This window comes from Rana temporaria, chromosome 9 (genome assembly GCF_905171775.1).
Source record: "Rana temporaria chromosome 9, aRanTem1.1, whole genome shotgun sequence".
NCBI classification, from domain to species: Eukaryota; Metazoa; Chordata; class Amphibia; order Anura; family Ranidae; genus Rana; species Rana temporaria.
Genome location: NC_053497.1, coordinates 64,390,732 through 64,414,273, shown reverse-complemented (window position 1 = coordinate 64,414,273; position 23,542 = coordinate 64,390,732).

The window sequence follows — 23,542 nt, the reverse complement described above, 5'->3', positions numbered from 1 at the left end:
AACGCCATATTTCCTAAACTCATTGATTAGGGGCCTCGCAAAGGTGACGAGGGCGGGGTTTCATAAATACGCGGAGTGTTTAAAAGGTTTACGCCGTGATTACGCATCTTACGCGGTAATTAGGCGAGCGTGAGAAACGAGGAGCGAGAGACAGGAAGGTAAGGAAATTAAAAATGTGATCAGCAGAGGCCTTGAAAATGTAGACACATGGGATGGGGGTTTGGGCTGTTGGTTGCACCCTTTTTAAGCTATTCTGTCTATGGGGTACCACAATGTTATTTTGGTATCCAAATGCTTTTGGACACCTCACAAAATAGAGATGTGAACAATGCTGTACCTCATTGACAAGTTTTTGAATGGTGTATTCAGATCAGGCAAAGTATTGTTCAAGTGTTGGTTGTACAGAGGTCATTAGGAAGTGTCTTTTATGTCATCCATTGTCAGGGGCATGAGATTTACACATGAAAGAGTGCCTAGATGAAAACTGTCATTTGTAAGCATTGTTTAATTTAATATATTTAAAATAATTACTGCAATGTGAACAATGGCTCTGCATCTAGCAAATCAATGTTTGGTACAAGCAATGCGGCCGAGCTGCCAATCATTGTTTAAACAAGAGAGACTGTGTTTGGAATTAGATATAGGTAATAAATTTGAAGACACATATTAGATCAAGGTCAACGCTGATCCTTTGGAATATTTATTTTTCTGTGGTTTATGTTTTTGTAATCTAGACTCAAAAAGAAATATAATTTTGCTAAAATTGCAATGGACCTCCTACAAAGCAAGGAATCTATAGAGGCCTTACTTCAAAAATACCAGGAGACGCCCATCCTGTGGAATTCAAAACACTCGTTATATTGCAATAAAGAGGTACGAGCGGCAGCACTAGAAGAGCTAGCAAATTATATGCAAACTTGGGTGCCAGGATGCACTGCCAACATGGTGAAGGATAAACTTGCCAACCTCAGAAGCACATACAGGAGAGCATACAAAGCTAATAAAATCAAAAAATCTGGAGCAGCAGCAAGACAAGCAAAGGAACCCAAACTGTGGTATTATAAACAGATGGCTTTTTTGCGGGACGAAATGGAAGGCAGGAAAACGATGTCCAGTCTTTCTTCCAACCTTTCCTCCATGCTACCTTCCAGCGGACCTTCCCCAGATGACCACAGCCCTGCAGAGTCGGAGGAAGAGGGCCTGGCTGACAGAGATGCAGATCTGCCACCCTTCGATGAGGAGGTATAGTAGTTTCCTCTATATTTATGGCGTAAATAATTCTTGGTGGATTAATGATTAGATATTGTATAAAAAAAACCAAGCTGTAAAAAAGCAAACAAAAAGGTGTACAGACAAATAGGTGTCAGGGATGACAACTGCAGGGGTCAGAAGTAGAGTGTATTCAAGTAATAATGAACAGAAAATACTGAACGAAAAACATGAAAATGAGTGTGGTTTTATTTAGCGAAATTGTACAAAAATTCTTTTTTTTTCCACACAGGAAGAAGAGATCAGCCAGGAGGTGGCAGATCCTCAGGTGTCTGTCAGCCAGGAGGAGGCCGGGGTCAGTGGCAGCCAGGAGGAGGCCGGGGTCAGTGGCAGCCAGGAGGAGGCCGGGGTCAGTGGCAGCCAGGAGGAGGCTGGGCCCAGTGGCCTGCAGCAGGTCCCCCCGCCCAGGACAACCACCACCAGCCAGTCTTCTCCCCCCCAGGTGAGGCCATCAGGCCGAAGGAGGCAGTTGAGGCCTGTGGAGGAGGCAAGCCTCCGCATGATCCAGGAGGCAAGCGCCATCATGAGGGCCCCCCTCAACCCCACAGAGGCCTTCAGTGCCTCATTGGCCCATGATTTAAATGAAGGGGAGGAGGACCAGAGAAGACTGGCAAAGGCCCTGATGAACCAGGTCCTTTGGTGGATGCAGAGGGGCCTGCTGACCCCAGACACTGGGCTATGTGACCCGGCCCGGCTTGCGGAACACCATCCTCCTGCTGCCACATCAACCCCACCTGCAAGACCCCGTGTTCGATCCGCTGGAAGGCTGCCTGGAGGGAAGGCTGGAAAGAGGAGGAAACGTTGATTTTCTGCCTTCCATTTCCTTCCACATAAAGGACATCTTGTTTGTACTACCACAGTTTGGGTTCCTTTGTTTGTGTGCTGCTGCTTCATATTTTTGTGTTTGGCTCCTGAGGCTTGGAAGTTTATCCTTCACCATGTTGGAAATGCAAGTTTGCATATAGTTTGCTATCTATTCTAGTGCTGCCGTTCTTTTTATTTTTTGTGATGACATTTGCCTGAATAAAAGGCCTTTTGCTTTCATTTGAAAACATGTCTATTGTTTGATATACTGTGGGGATTATTAGGCAGCAAACCTTTAATAAATATACAATGGGTAATTTACAAAGGACACACTCCTTGGGGGGGGGACATTTGGTGTGCCAACATGGTTTAATATTCTCTAATGAAACACCAAAAAAAAAAAATAAAATTAAAAAAACATGTAAAATAAAAATAGTTTAAATGGTGACATAACTAGAAACAAAAAAAAAAAATTAAAAAAATGAACATTCCTTTACAAAAATGACTACTCTAAATTATGGAGGACCACCAACCAAAACACACGTCTGGCATAGAAAACATTATTAAAGGATTACATCACAAGCAAGAAATGTGACATTTCAGTATGGGACAACTCTATTGAAATTGCATCAGCAAGAGAACGGGGTTATTCTAGCAAGAGAAGAATTAAGAAAACGAGGCTTTAAAATGTGGTTTAGTGCGCCTTTTTAAGACATTGTTCTCTTGCTAGAATAAAAGGTTTCTAATGACGAATGTGCCATATCCCAAAGAAACGCGAGTTTTACCTGAACGAGCGCTCCCGTCTCCTCATTTGGACTGAGCATGCGCGGGGTTTTTGTACGCTGCTTTTGTGTACAGACGACCGAACATGTCTGACGGACACGATTCCAGCAGACTGTTTTAAAGCAAGACCAGGAAACAGTTGTTCGTTGGAAAACGGTCTGGCCGACGATTGTTTGCTGGAATTCTGTACGTTACTGCCTACACACGAACGAACATGTCCGCTGAAACTGGTCCGCGGACCAGTTTCAGCAGACATGTTTGGTCGTGAGTACGAGGCCTCAGCGAATTTGCCGTGAACACCCCGAATTGTGAGTTAACCTTGGTAGGATATTCATTTTGAAAGCATTAATCCTTTATATATATATATATATATATATATATATATATATATATATATATATATATATATATATATACATACTGTATGTATATATATATATATATATATATATATATATATACACACACACCACACAGTGCCTTGAAAACCTATTGAAAACCTATTCACACCCCTTGAAATTTTCCACATTTTGTCATGTTACAGCCAAAAACATAAAAAATTATTTTATTGGGATTTTATGTGATAGACCAACGCAAAGTGGCACATAATTGTGAAGTGGACAGTGAATAATTAATTATTTTCACAATTGTTTACAAAATAAATATATGAAAAGTGTGTGCATTTGTATTCAGCCCCCTTTACTCTGATACCCCTAACTAAAATTTAGTGTAACCAATTGCCTTCAGAAGTCACCTAATTAGTAAATAGAGTCCACCTGTGTGTAATTTATTCTCAGTATAAATACAGCTGTTCTGTGAAGCCCTCAGAGGTTTGTTGGAGAACCTTAATGAACAAACAGAATCATGAAGGCCAATGAACACAGCAGACAGGTCAGGGATAAAGTTGTGGAGAAGTTTAAAGCAGGATTAGGTTATAAAAAAACAACCCAAGCTTTGAACATCTCATAGAGCACTGTTCTATCCATAATCCAAAAATGGAAAGAGTATGGCACAACTGCAAACCTATCACTGCAAACCTAAACTGACAGACTGGGCAAGGAGAGCATTAATCAGAGAAGCAGCCAAGAGGCCCATTGTTGAGGGAGAAGCACAAAGGCCCAACTCTAAGTAAATTGAATGATTTTAATGAGCAATATAGATGTACATACTCACAAGAGTAGGATTGTAACAGGCATGTCAGACAGAAGTTTGTCAATATGTCCGGGAAAGGAGTCCATCCACTGGATTGAAACAAGGGAAGGAACAAGGTGATTGGGTGAACAGGGGGATGGGGAATCTTAAAGCGGTTGTATGGTCAATTTTTTTTCCCTGGTACCTGTAAAGGAAAAAGCATAATGAGCTTTTATAGGCTTACCTGTAGGTAAAAGTTAAAAAAAAAACCTATACAACCACTTTAATGAATACACCAAAAGTCAATAAAATGGTATGTTTAGCAATTGGCAGGAATAATAATAATTACTAGAAATGGAGATAAAACTGAAAATGAAAATAAAAATAAAAATAAATATAACGAAGAAGAAGAAGAAGAAGAAGAAGAAGAAGAAGAAGAAGAAGAAGAAGAAGAAGAAGAAGAAGAAGAAGAAGAAGAAGAAGAAGAAGAAGAAGAAGAAGAAGAAGAAGAAGAAGAAGAAGAAGAAGAAGAAGAAGAAGAAGAAGAAGAAGAAGAAGAAGAAGAAGAAGAAGAAGAAGAAGAAGAAGAAGAAGAAGAAGAAGAAGAAGAAGAAGAAGAAGAAGAAGAAGAAGAAGAAGAAGAAGAAGAAGAAGAAGAAGAAGAAGAAGAAGAAGAAGAAGAAGAAGAAGAAGAAGAAGAAGAAGAAGAAGAAGAAGAAGAAGAAGAAGAAGAAGAAGAAGAAGAAGAAGAAGAAGAAGAAGAAGAAGAAGAAGAAGAAGAAGAAGAAGAAGAAGAAGAAGAAGAAGAAGAAGAAGAAGAAGAAGAAGAAGAAGAAGAAGAAGAAGAAGAAGAAGAAGAAGAAGAAGAAGAAGAAGAAGAAGAAGAAGAAGAAGAAGAAGAAGAAGAAGAAGAAGAAGAAGAAGAAGAAGAAGAAGAAGAAGAAGAAGAAGAAGAAGAAGAAGAAGAAGAAGAAGAAGAAGAAGAAGAAGAAGAAGAAGAAGAAGAAGAAGAAGAAGAAGAAGAAGAAGAAGAAGAAGAAGAAGAAGAAATGGATATAAAAATAAAAATATAAAAGTGAATATGTAAACACAAACTTAATCCAATAATATAGGAACACTCATGATGACTGTTAGTACACTTACTCAGGATTGGTCGCAGCAAGAATTATATTGAAAATGTCCTTATGGGTAATGCATATATTTAAATATCTATCTATGGGGGTACTTACTTTTTCTAGAAGAAGACCTTAAGGGTCCATGATATAATATTGACTAGGAAGCAGGGTAGAGAGTGAGGAATCCTGGATGGAAAAAATTATTAGGACATAGTTAATATCTATATCGGTATGTAGCTATACATACAAATGAACATGTATGGTACCACAATATTGATTTCACTTGTATGATTAAAGTGATAAGCAGTTGGAGAAAGGGAGGGAAGTGGAAGGGAGTGATGAAGGAAAAGGGCGGGAAAAGGGACAAAGGGGGGTGAGAGGAGGGGGAAGGGGGAAGGGGGAGAAGGAAGGAAAGGGGAATGGTTTCTGCATGTGGATGTCAGTGAATACATGCGCACACACACCCCATGCACATGGTATGCACGGGGGCGGAGAAAGGGAGGGAATCAAATTAAATTGTTGACCTCTATTTCCTTGTTGAGTCCTCCGGGTGAGAGAAAGTCCAAGGTATATATCCAATAAGTCTCACTCTGGCAGAGACGTTTGAAACATACCTGGGACAGGCTCTATGATCCAAACCCTTAGGCCAGCAGAGGATTGTTCATGATATTTTAAGAAATGGCGGGGTACACTATGAATATCCTTTCCACCTTCTACAAAGCAGTGGTGTTCCCCAAACCTCTTCCTGAGTGTTTGTATGGTCCTGCCGACATAGTGCAGGCCACACGGGTAGATAAGGCAATAAACGACAAACTCTGTGGAGCAGTTGAAAAAAATTGAGATTTTGGCTGTGAATTATTTTTGGCCACGGTTAAACACATTGTCAAACACAGTGCTGGCACGGGTATATGCCAACTAAAGTGATGGGGCACATGGTTTGAGTTGAGGCAACAGGCTGAGGTTTGTACTTGCTGGGATCTATGAGGTTTTTGATGTTACTCGCCTTCCCTTATGAAAATTTGTGTTTCTCTGGAATAGTGAGTTTCAACTGGGGGTCCTCTAGAAGAATGGTCCAATGTTTACTTAATATCCATTCCATTTCTTTGTGTTTTGGCACTGTGTCAAACACAGTGCCGGCACTGGTATATGCCAACTAAAGTGATGAGGCACATGGTTTGAGTTGAGGCAACAGGCTGAGGTTTGTACTTGCTAGGATCTATGAGGTTTTTGATGTTACTCGCCTTCCCTTATGAAAATTTGTGTTTCTCTGGAATAGTGAGTTTCAACTGGGGGTCCTCTAGAAGAATGATCCAATGTTTACTTAATATCCGTTCCATTTCTTTGTGTTTTGTGTGAAATTCGGTGACAAATCTGATTGGTTGTGCCACAGGTTAATGAGTGTCTTTAGGCTGCACAGCATGATCGGACAGATACAAATTAAAAGCTTCATCAACAAGTTTGGGTGGGAAGGCTTTTTCTGTGAATTTTTGTTTTAAGAGGGACCCCTGTTCAATATAGTCTGCTCGCTTAGTGCAGTTCCTATAGAGGCGACAGAACTGACTCTTGGGAATGTTATTAATCCACCAAGGGTGGTGACAACTGTGGTGGTGTAGGAAAGAGTTTTCAGCTGTGGGTTTGGTGTAATTTTTTTAAATATTTGGCCCTCTTTATGGTACAGTTTTAGATCTAGAAAAGATAATTGCTGAGTGTCATGCTCTGAAGTAAAAGATGAACTGTATAATATAATAATATAATGGCCCGGATTCACAAAGCACTTACGCCAACGTATCTCAAAATAAGCAGCGTAAGTCTATCTATGCGTCGTCGTATCTGTGCGCCGTGCCCACAATGTGAGATACGCCTAAAAATAGGCTTCCTACGACCGACGTAACTTGCCTACGCCGTCGTATCGTGGGCGCATATTTGCGCTGGGCGCATTTTCCGCTCCCATTGATTTTCTATGCACATATGCAAATGAGGGAGATACGCTGATTCACGAACGTAGTTGCGCCCGGTGCATAATATACGCGGTTTGCGTAAGTCGTACGTCTGGCGTAAAGTTATTCCCCATATAGGAGGCGAAACTCATGCAAAGGTATGGACCAGGGAACACAAGCCGTCGTATCTTTTGTCGTTTACGTTGTACGTAAATATGACTAGGCGTAGGTTACGTTCACGTCGTAGGCAGTGATTCGACGTATCTTAGGCAGTTGTTCTGACGTGATTCTGAGCATGCGCACAGGGATGCGGCCACGGGACGGCGCATGCGCCGTTCATTTTAAGTACTTCTATGGCGCTTGGCCCATCATTTGCATGGGGTCACGCCTCATTAGCATGGCTCACGTCCACTTCCACCTACGCTGGCTTACGCCGAGGAAACCCAGCGTATCTTTAAGAGCGAGTGGGAGCAAGTGCTTTATGAATCCAGTGCTTGCCTCTGTGCGCTGCGCCGGCATAGCGTAAAAGAGATACGCTACGGTGAATCCGGGCCAATGACTTTATGTGAAAGACAGCACTGGATTGAAGGTAAGTATTGCAGAGAAAGTCTCTTTGTTTTTTAAAAGAAGTTTTTAAATACTGGGCTGTGTCATTTTTCTTCTGTAAAGGTTGAGCTTTTGACTATAGCAGCCAATCAGGATTCAGTAAAATATATATATATATAACTGCAGCAGCTAAAAATAGCCAATAGAGGGAGTACCTAAAAAGTAATTATAGAAATATAATTTAGAAAAACATGGTTTAGCAAGCAAATAGGAATTACAAAGAAATGACTCTCATCATATAAGTGTACAATACTAAATCCAAATGAATACTTACTAAAAGTACAGAATACTAAACAATGTTAATGCCAACCATTATGTTCTACATTCTCTTATGATTGCTTGTTCCCCATTATTCGTTTCCTTTAACAACAAAAACTAATCCTATTTTTTTCTGTTGCCATTTACATTAGAAATGTATTTACAATCTTTCATTCTGATGCTAATTGAACAGAAGGCTTAAATTAATCATATTCAAATTCTCTTTGAAAAACCTTCATAGGTCTACATAATTGCACAATGATAATGTGATTTTGATTCCAAACAATTTATTCATAATTCATCATCATTTATTGGAAACAACAATATATGAATAATATTAGGATAAAATAGCAGCTGGTAAGATTAGGTGGTAATGTTAAAGAATGGTACATTCATCCATTATTAATGTGGGCTAATACTGAGTGCCTGTGTCCAAATATATGCTTTGTTTGTTCTGTGTGTTTGGGGTTTCATTGGAAGCATAGCAAATGTACAGTACACCAGTGGCTACAACTAAGTAAAATAAAAAAGAAAGTAAAAACAGAAATGTCCTGATCTTCTACAGTCTGCTCTGTTCTCCTCCTAAAAGTCCATTACCTTGTGACATATTATCATACAGATACATTGTTCTTTTTTGCAATGTGGCAGCTGTGGTTCTATTACTTCACCAACAAGTGGGGATGGAGGTAGACTGTACATCATGATTGCCCAGTCTCAGTACAAGGAGGCATCTGGGCCTGGGTTGAAAGAGATGCCCTGCTGATAGGTGGCACTGATATGCAGCACTAATGGGCACTGATAGGTGGCACTGATATGCAGCACTGATCAGCACTGATAGTCTGCATGCATGAGCACTGACAGGGAGCACTGATAGGTGGCACTGATTGACATTAATAGGTGCCACTAATGGGTACTGATGGGCACTGATAGATGCCACTAATGGGCACTTATGGGCATTGATAGGTGGCACTGATGGGCACTGATAGATGGCACTGGTGGCTGGCACTGATGGACACTAATCGATGGCACTGATAGGCAGCACTGATGAGGAGGCACTGACAGTCACTACTGATGGGCACTGATTGGCATCTGTGAAGGGCACTGAAAGGCGTTACTGATGGGCACAGATTGGCACTTTGGGCACTGATTGCCATTTTGGTGGGCACTGATTGCCATTTTGGTGGGCACCTCTGATGGGGGCTGAGCTGAAAATCAATGTGCTGATTTTCAGTACATCTGTCAGGAGAGCCACCTATCGGCTCTCCCTGTCAGCGTGAACCGAGAAAAGCCACTTCTTGGCATTTCCTGGTTACCGTTATGATCAGCTGTGATTGGGCACAGCTAATTATGTGATTAAGAGCCTACATCATAGGCTCTTTACCACGATCGGAAATGTTGTGTGTCAGAGCGACACACAGCACCACCGATTGGCTTGCACGAGCAGCTTACCCTGCTGGATGTCATATGATGCCCAGTCAGGATAATGGAGCCACATTGCAGAATTCAATAGGGCGGGTGGCAAGTGGTTAAAAAATAATTGATAAGCTGAAAAACAATAAATGTTTGCTTTTGGGGTTAATACCACTTTATTAAACGTCAACAAAGAGTGCACATATTTGTTGGGGACGGGTACTGCTGCAGATCACAACTAAAAAGACGTTTCAGGTGCTTATAATCTGAAATGGTAATTTTCTAGTGAACTGTATCTTGACTGGAGTTCTATTTTATTATGAATAAGATCTGAGCAGGGATTCAATGGAGCAAATTAACAGCTATGCACATATGCCATCGTTCTTTTTATCATTATCAGTAATGCTTTCTTTGTAAGCAAACCCAACTTATTCTATGGAACTGAATTGGTAGGCTGTAATTATTTTTTCTATCCTTAGTTAGCTTAACAAGTAAAGTGAATAATTCTCTTTTCTTATCTTTTGTGACCCCTTCTTATCGATGTAATTAACCTATAATTCTCATTGGATTCATTATTAACCACATCAATTTCAACCCTACTATACTTATAGCTATTTCACAGTGTTTATAAAATCAATCATTCCCTCTGCTTACACACTGCATTACAAATCTCAGAACCTTTATCTTTGAAGCTGAATCATACATCCAACATATTGACAAGCACAATTATATTCCATCATTTAAACTACAGCTTTATAGTGACGGGCAATGTGTTGTGTTTGATTAAACACATGGCAAAGCTAGAATAATATAAAACCCCATCACTTAACAAACAACTTTTTCTTCACAGACAGAAGTTTGGAACTAAAGCCTGTTCAATACAGACAGATAGTACTGCAGGATACAGCAGGTTGTGATAATTGGTTACTGCACTGGGAGATCAGTATTTCACACAATTGAGCATGTTAGGATTTTTCTTGTGCAAAGGGTTTTTATTGAAAACACAAATCAACAAAATAGTACAAAGACAGTGGTGGACACATCATGGGTTAACAAGTATAAAATTGCAAGTATCAAAAGGGTCAATCCGGAATCCTGAAATTTGAGTCAGCCCTTAAAAGCCCTAGGGCGAGTAAAGATGACCAGGAAAAGGATGTCCATATCTCGTATGTTCCGATAAAGTGACGTCATGCTGATCTGGACGAGAAAACCGGCTATCTCACTGGATTACATATGAAATTTAAGGCGAGATGACGATATAACATGCACTAGTACAAAAAGAAAAACAAACTAAAAAGCTTGCATAAAGGAGGATAACATTCACCAATTCATAAAACAGTGGCACATCATGTGTCCAAGCCCAACATGGCCAAGCCTATGGGCCAGAGCAAAGAAAAGTATACCGCTCTAAAAACAATCAATCCCCATTGCTTCCGTCCCAACAAACCAAGAGGGTGCTGGCTGTGCTCAATTACCATGAGATGAAAGAAAAATCCTGGATCGCCACACTCCTCAAAAAACAATGTCTTTATTCAAAACATAAAAAAACAACAAAAATTCAAATGGAAAAACAGCCAAAATTCATGCAGTCAAACAAGAAGTGGATTAGGAGCTACGAGTAAGCATCACAGGATGCGAAACATGTCAGCTCTTTTTTCCTAATCCACTTCTTGTTTGACTGCATGAATGTTGGCTGTTTTTTCCATTTGAAATTTTTTTTTTTTTTTATGCGGCGATCCAGGATTTTTTTTTCATCCTATGGGCCAGAGCAGTAAAGAGAAGAAAGAGAGAAACGATGAGGAGAACGAGAACCAGATAGAAGAATAGCAGAAGAAAAAAAGAGAAGGAAAGAAAGGAAGGAAATAGGAAAGAGCGGGATAGGGGAGGAGAGGGTGGGTCCATGGGGTGTGGGAAACAGAGGCTCATTAAAGTGAAAGTAACGCTGGGTTGTGAGTCACCCAGGGCCATACCCGGAGGAATTTATCATGAGTGTCCAACAGGACGGCAGTAATATCATTTACCATGATATTATTCACGCAGGGTTCCATGGAACTCTGCATTAGAAAAGTATGTGGAGGATAAATTAATTCACAAAATGACAAACATTGCATCACATATATAGAGGGCAATCCAGATACATGGTCGCCTTAATTAGAACATCAAAAGGTTACCCATCCCAACTACCCAACAGACTTTGAATTGATTTCCCCTATGGCATGGCTTATCCTAATCTTATTATATTCTGTCACACCAACCCAACCAATACACACTCTAATGCCTCGTACACACGATCAGTTTTTCCGACAGGAAAACCATATTTTTTTCTCAGCAGGAAAATGGCTGAAATGTGTCTTACATACACACGGTCACTCAAATCTTGGCTGAAATTCCGAACGTCAAGAACGCAGTGATGTACTCACGTACGACGAGCCAAGATCAATGAAGTTCAATAGGCAGTTCGGCTCTTCTGCTTAATTCTGAGCATGCACTTTTTTTGCACGTCGTAATTGCATACAGACGAACTCAATTCGCGATAGGATTTTTTCCTGTCACGAAAATTGAGATCTTGTTCGCAATCTTTTCCTGGCAGAAAAACTGACAGAAAAAGTGTGATGGAGCATACACATGGTCGGTTTTCCTGACAAAAACCTCACATGGCACTTTTCCTGTCAGGAAAACTGATCGTGTGTGAGGCCCCGTACACACGACCAGTTTCCTCGGCAGAATTCAGCTTCCGACCGAGTTTCTGGCTGAATTCTGCCGAGGAAACTGGTCGTGTGTACACTTTCGGCCGAGGAAGCCGACGAGGAGCTCGACGAGGAAATAGAGAACATGTTCTCTATTTCCTCGTTGTTCTATGGGAGCTCTCGGCCCGCCGAGCTCCTCGGCGGCTTCAGGGCTGAACTGGCCGAGGAACTCGATGTGTTTGGCACGTCGAGTTCCTCGGCCGTGTGTACGGGGCCTAAGAGAACACTTATGCCGCGTACACACAATCATTTTTCAGCATGAAAAAAACAACGTTTTTAAAAAATTTCATGTAAAATGATGGTGTGTGGGCTTCACATTATTTTTCGGGTCCAGAAAAAACGAAAAAAAAAATTTCTAACATGCTGCATTTTTTTTACAACGTTTTCAATTATGTCGTTTTTCGGGTTTTAAAAAATGATCGTGTGTGGGCTAAAACGAGGTTGAAAACCCGCGCATGCTCAGAAGCAAGTTATGATATGGGAGCGCTCGTTCTGGTAAAACTACCATTCGTAATGGAGTAAGCACATTCATCACGCTGTAACAGACAGAAAAGCGCGAATCGTCTTTTTCTAGCAGGAAATCAGCTAAAGCAGACCCAAGGGTGGCGTCATCCGCATGGAACTTCCACTTTATAGTGCCGTCATACGTGTTGTACATCACTGCGCTTTGCTGGAGCATTTTTTAAAAACTATGGTGTGTGGGCAACGTCGTTTTAATGATGAAGTTGGAAAAAAATAAGTTTTTTTCTAAATCCCGAAAAACTTTGTTTTTTTCATGCCGAAAAATGATTGCGGCATTACATTTTGCCCAAAAAACATCTATCTTAAGTAAAATTTAGGAAATACTGTAGCCTTCAATATTGTATTGCATTGATACCATGTTTCAACAATCTTGCATAAAATGTTCCTCCAATGTACCCCCTTTTGTTGTCGATGTGGTGAACTAGAGAATACCCCTCTCCATAATCTTTGGCATTGCCATGCATCTAAGAACTTCTGGCACAAGGTGAAACATTTCACCCACAATCTTATAGATGTCAAAATAAGGGATGACCCATGAAGCTTCCTTTTTTTCTGAACCTCACTCTCCTGCACCAGATATAAACAAATGCTTCTAATTCATCTGCTTATAGTGTCATTAAACCCAGACTATGAAAAACTCACATTATATGTTATATAATCAGTTTATGCTCACACTAAAGAATTTGTTTTGTGTAGAATGAAATATACCTGGTTGATCCTGCCTTCAGCCGTCCCTCCCTTCTTCTCTGTGTCCCCATTGCAGGCCGAGATAGTGTTGACCAGCTGGTGTCCTCTACTGAGCATGCTCAGTTCTAAGCTCTTCATTTCCTCCTTTTTCCTTATCTGTGCAGCCCATGTGACTATAGGGTCAAACATGTGGGTGTATACACAGTGGTATATGACACTCCCCTCCCACCCTCCATGTCCTCCTAATGCTATACATGGTGGGGGGGATATAGTATGCTGATTGATAAAAATTCACAAAGAAACTCAGAAAAAGCTTAGTTTTAATATAAATGTGTAGCACTACTCCAGAAGGAGCTGCTGGTTTGTTTTGGGTGGCATGTTACCTCTATTCCTCCGCCGTCTAGGGTACACGATAAGAGCTGAGATGAAACTGCAATAGCCACATAACTTTGTTCGGAAACAGTCCTGCTTCCAGCGGTAAACTCTCGTCGCCACTCTAGCCAGAGTGGGTATAGTGCATCTGGATAGGCCTCTCTCACCAGCCTAGCAGCCAGAGTGTCACACGGAACTTTAGCAAAGTCTCTGCCACAGACCTTCCCAAAGATGGAGATATTCTCGGCCCAGAATTCTTCTCAACACAGGATTAAGCACCCGGGTCTCTCTTAAATAAACTTTAGTCAATTCAGGACTGACAGGCGATCACCATCCAGCCTCTCAGTAACGGTGCGTCCTTCGATGAAGTCTAAGGCCTCTCCTGAGATACCAGCCTCGTGCTCGGTACTCCCCCAGACAGGTTCTTCATCGAGCGGCTTCTTCCCTCAGGATGGACAGCACAGACCACTCTGCAACTGTAGACCTAGTCTGACTATCGGGCCTACAAGGTAAATTACAACTCCGGACCAACATGGTCCCGGAGCCTGGAACACTTAACACACACCTCCGGCCATGAGGGCCACACACAGGGGGTGGTGGAACGACAGCCAGGGACGGCCTCAACACGACGTTGACCCAGAACTAATGACATCTGTCCCTTAAGTACTCTCCCCCAGCATGCTCAGCGGGTCAACCAACCCCCAACTGATTGGCTGCTGAGGAAAAACACCCAATACGTCCTGACTGCTGCCACCCTTGGCCTGGCGTGGTGCAGGCCCCCCAGGCAGCAATAGTGGTCACTCACAGTACAGCCATGGCTGGAAAAGAGGCCAAAATTTGACCAAAATAACATTGTCAGGGGTAACTAAATCTCTGACTACTCTCTAAATTTAAGGCAGCACCAGCTATGAAAGTAGCAGGGCGCTACATCAGTATTTAATATATCAAATGTAATTGTTAATACCTGAAAAGCAAAAAAGAGCATGGGATGCAGATGCCATCTGAACAAAGTGAAAGCTAGTGTCAATCATCTTTGACTCCACCTACACCATATTAATGCCCAAACAATACACATTTGTTGTTTAATTAACATTTATACAATTGTAATCATGTAAAAGTTTTTTTGATATTTACCGTATAATGTATTTTGAATTGCTCTTCTGCAACTTTTTTTTTTTAGTCATGTGACTGGTACAGCACCAATCAGGGCTTTGCAAAAAGACTCATACTGTAGTAATAGAAAACCCTCTCAAGGATCTTTCCCTGTAGATGCCAAAGAACAGGGAACAATCATGTGACCACACAACAGCACTGCAGGAATAAGGTACTTAGAGGATCAAAAAATAGTATGCATTATGGCAATTAACACTTCTCAGTTTAGTACCACTTCAATGCAACCAAAGCTTGTATTCCACTTTACTGCAAACAAACTTCTCACACAGCTCTGAGTCTTTGCATTGACAAAATACATTTGGTTAAGGTCAAGGAAGACCTTACTTCAGCCTATAAATAAAACTTAGGTCTACTGGACCAATATTACTTTCTTGTACCACACTCTTCTGGAAAACTCTTGAAAATGAAAGGGCTCCCCTCTTTAGAAACCATGTTTTATAACCAAAGTAATTTTTTCTGACTGCACCCTCTATACTCTGGCTACAGGGATGATTTACTAAATACAAGGGAAGTTGCATTTTGTGAGGGAACTTCCCCAGAGCGTCATAAATGTGGACCATTTTTACTTTGCAAAGAACACCCAATCACATGCAAGAAAAATAATACTTTCATATGATTGGATGATGGAAGTCAGCAGAGCTTCATCTAAATTACTAAGCTCTAGGGTAAATTTTCTTGCAAAGTGCCACTTCCCTTGCAAAGTGAACAGTTTATTTGCCTTTATTAACCACTTCCCGCCCGGTCAATAGCATATTGACGTCCGGTAAGTGGCTCTGTTATCCTGATTGGGCGTCATATGACGTCCAGCAGGATAACATGTGGGTGCGCGGGACCAGTTTAAAATTACAAACAGATTAAACTTAACAACAAACCTACAGTCCCTGTCTTGTTTGTACCGCCTGTATACTGCTGTTCAAAGTATATAGGGCCAAAGGGGCTGGTAATGACCTGGGGGGAGGGGGGCGGGGAAACCCATGCTATTTTTCTCAATGATTTTCATCCATATTGCAGACATTACATTAAAGCCGCAAGCAGTTTTAAATGACTTTTTTCTTATAGTAACACCCAGAAGGTACGATATTTAAAGGAATTTTTCAATTTTTTTTTTCACTTTAAGCATCAATAAAATCGCTGCTCCAGAAAAAAAAGAAACCTTTTTAAAACTTTTTTTCCATTGATACATGTTCCCTGGGGCAAGACCTGGGTTCTCAAACACGTTTTATGACAATAACTTCCATATTAGCCTTTAAAATGAGCACTTTTGAATTCGAACGTTCGAGTCCCATAGACTTCAATGGGCTTCTAAAAGTTTGCGCGAACGTTCGGTCTGTTCGAAGGTTCTGGTGCGAACCGAACAGGGGGGGGTGTTCGGCTCATCCCTAGTAGTGATGAGAGACACTTTCTCTGAGGCACAAAAGAAACAAAGGTCAAAGTGATAGACTATTTACTATATAGACTATTTGACTGTTAGAAAACTGTACAGAGGCACTCTTGTATAAATAGTTCAGAATGACAGACCAGTACTTATGCAAAGTTATGAACACATTACAATCCTGTATATTTCTTTCAAAAGTCACAGAGTTGTCAATTTTTTACATTCACCATGTGGCTCCATACACGGTCATTAAACTGTATTGTAGCAGTCATTATCTTACTGCACCGTGGTTCTTTGGTAGTCCCCATCCTACTTGGGTTGTGGTATTGAGCAAAGATTTTATGTTATTTATCTCTCTTAAATTCACAGATTTTTTTTAAAAGTGCTCCCCTGCATTTAACACACTTTTACGGGAGCGCTTACCCAGCTCAGTCCATGTAATGCTGGTGTAAAGCTCCTTGAGAATACTAGAACATATATAGGTAGATTCAGGTACATAGGAATATCTTTAGGGCGGCGTAGCCTAGCCTGTTTAGGCTATGCCGCCATAAATTAGCTAGGCTAGTATTGATTTTCAATCTTCTTACCTGCTAATCTACAGCGGCGTAGCCTCAAACGAGCGGGCGTAAGGGCGCCTAATTCAAATTGCTTGGAGGGGGGCGTGTTGTATGGAAATGAGGCTTGACCTCACGTTTTTTTAAGTTTTTTTACCTACATTTCCCAGGGCGCATTGCGGCTAAGTACGCCGTACGGGCCTATTGATTTCGACGCGGACGTAAACGACGTAACTCCCGATTCGCGGACGACTTACGCAAACGACGTAAAAAATTCGAACCTCGTGGCGGGAACGGCGGCCATACTTTAACATTGTTATTCCACCTCATAGGTGGAATAACTTTAGGCCGCCAAAGGCCTTACGGAAACAACGTTAATCGACTGCGGTGGGCTCGCGTACGTTCGGGAATCGGCGTAAAAGCTAATTTACATAATCTACACCGGTCGCAATGGAAGCGCCACCTAGCGGCCATCCAAAAAATTGCAAGCTAAGATACAACGGCGCAAGCCGTCCTATCTTAGCTTTGTTTAAGCGTATCTCTGTTTGGGCATACGCTTAAACAAACGCCGGCGTAGATTCAGAGTTAGGCCGGCTTATCTACTGATAAACCGGCCTAACTCTTTGTGATAGGCTTCACATCTGGGTTCAGTGATGTCTGTACTCCACAGCATATGCATCATGAGCAGGCCTAACACCTTTCCAAAACAACTCATAAAGTCAGCACCCCAATTTTTCAAGATGTCTACCACATTTCACCCATTGCACTGTTTTTTGTGCTTACTTACCCGGATATACCTTTTATATCTCCTTAGACCCAGTCTTTTGTCATCACCAGGGGGGGACCACCAGTCCTCCTGTAGGGGGCCCGGGCACAAAGGGGGGCCAAAACAGCAGGGGGAATTAGTGTGGTTTGGCGGAGGGGCAGTTACAGAAAGATGTCCTGTGCCCTGATGCCCTCTGCAGCAGCTGAAAGCCAGTTTTTCCCCCTCCTCCCGACTTTCGGCTACAGTACTGCAGGGAGAAACACAGACACAGGGCATCATTCCTGTAATTGCTTCTCTGACACTGATCACTGATTCCCCTCCCTGTTGTGCCTGCTTCGGATCCCCCCCCCGTGTGCCCCCCTGTTACTGTGAATTTAATATTTTTTTTTAAATGTAAAATGTAAAACACAAATAAAAAAGGGCTAATTCACACAGGTGCTCTGTTATGTTTGTGTCCGCTAATAATGATTTTAGTGTATTTTTTTGTGAAAATATGGTCTTGATATATTGGGGGGGCCCTGCCAGGTAGGCTGTACTGGGTCCCATGATTTCTAACAGCAGCCCTGGTCATCACCCACAGACATGTAAAGTGTACCTGCCACCTTCTAATGTAGTTTTTGAAGTCAGGACTATGAAGTGACTTGGTCACCTAGGGAAGTAAGAACGATTCCCTAGGGTTTGCAATTTCAAGAACAGGATGGCAAAGACAGCTCCAGCATTTCTTTTCTGTGTTGTTCTCTACGTTTCTAAGGATACCAACACTACCGTATTATGAAAAAGTAGGACACGCAAAAGAAAAAGTTGGAAAAAAATGAACAGTTGACAGCTAAATGCATTGCTCTTACGCACTTTGTGTGGTGGTGTCATTAAGTCTTGGAAGTGCAGGTTTCTATTATGGGACCATTATAATAAATGTCATTCCTGCTTTAGTGTCGAATGGACTCAGATATACTGTAGAAATGCTTCACATTCTTAAACTAAAAGAAAAAAACAATGCACATTAATAGTTACAACATATAAAATCGCTTAGAAAAATTAAGAAACAAAATAATTAAATGTGTAGTTATAATACTTGGACAAGTCTGTTGTGTTAAAGGGACATATAGGGCCAGATCCACGAAGCACTTACGCCGGCGTATCTCGAGATGCGCGGCGTAAGTGTATATATACGCCGCTGTACATGGATCTGGCCCATAATGTTTTTCTAGTGAGTCCTTATTTATCATTATTACAATGATTACCTTTAAAGTGGAGGTCCACACAAAAATGGAACCTCCGCTTTTCGGAACCCTCCACCCCTCCGGTATCACATTTGGCACCTTTCAGGGGGGAGGGGGGTGCAGATACCTTTTATATACAGGTATTTGCACTAACTTCCGGGCATGACCCCCGCGGGGGTTATGCCACTCCCCCCCCTTCGCTGTCTTCTGGGAGAAGACAGCAGGGACCATTTTGACTGCGCTGCGTGAGTCGCACATGCGCAGTAGGGAACCAGGAAGTGAAGCCGCAAGGCTTTTCCCAATGGCTATTAAAACCAAGCAATTAATCAGATCAAGTATATAGATACAATCAGCGCAATCAAAAATATCTCAACATATGTGAACTTAAAAAATGAAATAACTCAAATAAGTAGCTCAAAATAATTCCAAAATTGTTGCAAGCTGAGTAAGTGATCTCACAACACCAAACAATAATTTATACCTTCATAGTGCAGTGCAACAAATGTATATACAAATAATACATTCTCTTGCAAATAAACACATATTATAGTGTCATTCTCTCCAATTGTGATTGTTGCACAAAAATTCTGAAAACAAATTCTTTCCACTCATATACAAATATCCATATATATCTCGTCTTCCACCGCCTGTGTTTAGTGATAAATCCTCTTGTGTTGCATGTGCTCCCAAGTCCGAACACTAGGTGAAAAACCTGCTCACCTCAAGATAGAAATAATCAGGCCCGTCATCAGATATCACTCTGCTCCTGAGGAGAACTGCTTTCTTTCCTCTTGAGTCTCGGTTTTCTCTCACCCTTGTGTTCAAGTTCAACAATCAGACCATAGGAAACAAAGAGGCAGATATATAGTGCTTTCCCGTTTAACTATTTATTAAAACCCCCAATGGAATACACTTACAATATAAAACAGTAAAAAGTGCTTGTAACAACTCTACATCAGCTGGCTCACCACTCTCCTCATACACAGCAGTGTCAGCATGATTTAACAGGCTTGGCCCCTCCCTCCTAGACGTGTAACGCCCTCCAACAGGCTTCCTCAGTAGGACCTACATGCAAATGTTACCTGCCAAGGAATGCCAATTCCTCACACTGACACCCATCCATCAAAACAATTTAATATTTGCACAATTCCTCTTACGTACACTGCATGAGGAGAACTGAGGGCTCTTAACCCCTTCCTTACCGGGCCATAATAATATGACGCCGGCAGGAACCCTCCCTCTGGGTGGACGTCATATGATGTCCTTTCTTCCCGACCATCTAGGGGGCACCTGCAATTGCCCGCAATCACGGCAGGAGTCTGGATCTGTGTGTGTAAACACACAGATCCACCTCCTGTCAGAGGTGAGGAGATCGATGTGTGTTCCCAGTACAGAGGAACACAGATCGGTCTCCTCCCCTTGTGAGTCCCCCTCCCCCTACAGTTAGAATCACTCAATAGGAAACATATTAACCCCTTCAGCACCCCCTAGTGTTAACCCCTTCCATGCCAGTTCCATTTACACAGTAATCAATTTAGTTTTATAGCACTAAATGCTGTATAAATGTGAATGGTCCCAAAAACGTGTCAAAAATGTCTGATATGTCCGCCGCAATGTCACGGTCACAATAAAAAATCGCAGATCGCCGCCATTACTAGTAAAAAAAATGCCATAAATCTATCCCCTATTTTGTGGACGCTATAACTTTTGCGCAAACCAATCAATATACGCTTATTGCGATTATTTTTTTAACAAAAATGTGTAGAAGAATACGTATCAGTCAAAAAAAAAAATGATATTTATTAAATCAAAAAGTAAAAAATATTGTATTTTTTTCAAAATGTCCGCTCTTCTTTTATTTATAGCGCAAAAAAAAAAAAAAACGCAGAGATGATCAAATACCACCAAACGAAAGCTCTATTTGTGGGGGGAAAATAAAATAAAGATTTCATTTGGGTACAGTGTTGCATGACCGTGCAATTGTCATTTAAAGTGCAACAGTGCTGAAAACTAAAAATTGGTCTGGGCAGGAAGGGGGTGAAAATGCCCTGTATGGAAGTGGTTAAAGATAAAACAACAACCTGCAAGACAATGGTATAATGTTCTAGTATGCATCGCATACTAGCACATTAAGACATGCTTAACTTTGAATGAGGCCCTCCAGTGGTGTGCTGTCATCGCTGACAGGTCTTCCATCTTCCCCCTCTCTTTCTTCCAGATTCACATCCTCTGGCTGTATGACTGGCCGAGCCGCAATGACGTTAGTCCCACACATGTGCGCAGGAGTCACGGACTGGACATAGAGCTCTGGGGGCAAGCGATAAATTAAAAAAGGCAAAATATATAAGTTGATTCAACCACAGCTTTAAACATTAATACTGTAAGACACAAAATGAAAATATGACCGAAATTACAAATTCCATTTGAATTAAACAAGATCCTTTGGTTTTTCTAATAATCATAGATTATATATATAGTAAGGCTGGGATATAATGTGACAGTGTAGCAATATGGACTGTGATTCTTGACATTAATGAATACATACATCAAGAAAAGTACAAGCACATAAGTCTCATGTATAATAGACAAAAGCCGATTCGGTTCTTTTTCTTTCAGCTGGTGCCCTGATTTCCTCTGTATTATGCAACACAGGAGCAAACGCATTATTAAGAAACAGCTGGTATTATCCTGAATTGTTAAGACACATCTTATGCCTAGATTTAAAGAGAAATTTCAGACAACAAGTGAGCTATTAATGCATTTCAGCACACTAAAGCTATGATAAAGTTAGGGTTCATTTATACTTGCTGTTGGAGTGAGCCCCATTTATATGAATTGCATACTAGCACATTATGTGAAACTTACCTTAAAATGAAGCTGTTCCAGCGCGACAATGTCAGTGCTCCAGCCACTTCCATTTTCACCCGTCTTGCTTCTGGGTTCTCGTGCTTTGTGATTGGCTGAAGCCACAATGACATCAGTCCCACGCATGCGCAAGGGAGCTCCCATTCATGGCACAGGCCTCGGAAGGAATGGTACCTGTGGCCGTTCCTTCAGAGCGCATGCACCAGTGATGTCACTGGCTGCATGTAATGAAAATATCACAAAACGGCGCACGTTTAGGACATATTTACATTACCTATAGGTAAGCCTTATTATAGGCTTACCTATAGGTAAAAGTTATCAGAGGTAGTTAACTTCCTCTTTAAAGGAACACTAAAGGCAAGATTTTTTTTGGGGTAAAATAACAAACATGTTATACTTACCTCCACTGTGCACTGTGCAGCTCGTTTTGCACAGAGTGAACCCGATCCGTGTCTTCTGGGGTCCCTCGGCGGCTGTCTCGGCTCCTCCTCGCAAAAGCTTTCCACCTTCATGCGAGCTCCCTCGCATGGTGGAAAGCTTTTGCGAGCGCGCTCCCGTGATACAGCGGCGGCCATAGCCACCGACTGTATCACTCGGCCCCGGCGCGCCGCGTCATCCGCTGTGATTGACAGCAGCGCCAGCCAATGGCTGCGCTGCTATCAATCCGTCCAACCTAGCCAATCAATGGCCAGGCTGGGAACCAAACAGGATGACGAGGATGTACCTGGGACTTTCGAGGGGTGAGGTAAGTAAAACGGGGGCTCGGGGGGGGGGGGGGCTGGTGCTGTCAGATGTTTTTTACCTTAATGCATAGGATGCATTAAGGTAAAAAAACTTTTACCTTTAAAACCCCTTTAAGAGAACAACCCTCCCCATACTTTTTTCTGCAGCTAGATGTGCTAAGTCTGAGGGCCAGAATAAGGGCCCTTTCACACGAGCGGATCAGTAATGATCCGCTCCGTGTGTCCGCTTTGCTCAGCGGGGATCCCCCGTAAAATCCCCGCTGAGCTGGCAGCTGACAGGGCGGTCCCCGCACACTGTGCAGGGACCGCCCTGTCTTCCCTCCGCTCTCCCCTATGGGGGATCGGATGAACACGGACCGTATGTCCATGTTCATCCGATCCGATCCGGCAGACGGAAGAAAAATAGGATTTTCTTCCGTCTGCAAATGCGGATCTTTGCGGAGGCGGACAATTACGGGTGTCAGCGGATGGTCATCCGCTGACACCCGTAATTACATAGGGAACCATGTATGTCCCGTTTTCATCCGCAACGGACGGATGAAAATGCGGACATACGGTTCGTACGTGTGAAAGGGCCCTTATTCAACTTAGTTCCTATGATACCAGGTCATCCTGGGCCCACCCCAGCCTGTTACTGGACACTGATAAGAGAAGCTTCACAGTAATGATCTTATCCCTTAGTTTGTCCTTTCTATCAGCATGCTCTTTGTTAGCACGTGACTCAATTGGCTCCTTCTGCTGCTTCTTCCTCTTACGATCCATTCCTACTGTACAGAGGCTGCAAGAGGCTGATACCAGGTCAATTCAGATAATTACACTGCTTGCATTTAAAAAAAAAAATTTAATGATTCATGCATTCATGATTACAGAGCTGCAATAATTTGTGTCTCGTATATCTGCCTAGAATTTAACAAGTAATAACCCAAAATGTCCAGTCACCGATATACACTAAAGTTTCCCTCCACGCAGGTAAGCTGTGCCTCCATCTACAGTATATCTCCACATTGACTGAATGTACTAGTAACTTCAAAGACATCCTGAAATATTCATACCCGAGCTGCTCCTGCCTTCCTTTGCTCTTCTATTTCACGGCATTATGTTTCCTATAAAGAGAAACGGGGTTGTGTACTTAACAGAACAGCATAAACTGATTGTAAATCCTATTTAACCATTTGGTCCAGCATTTAGTTATCAGCATTGGCCCA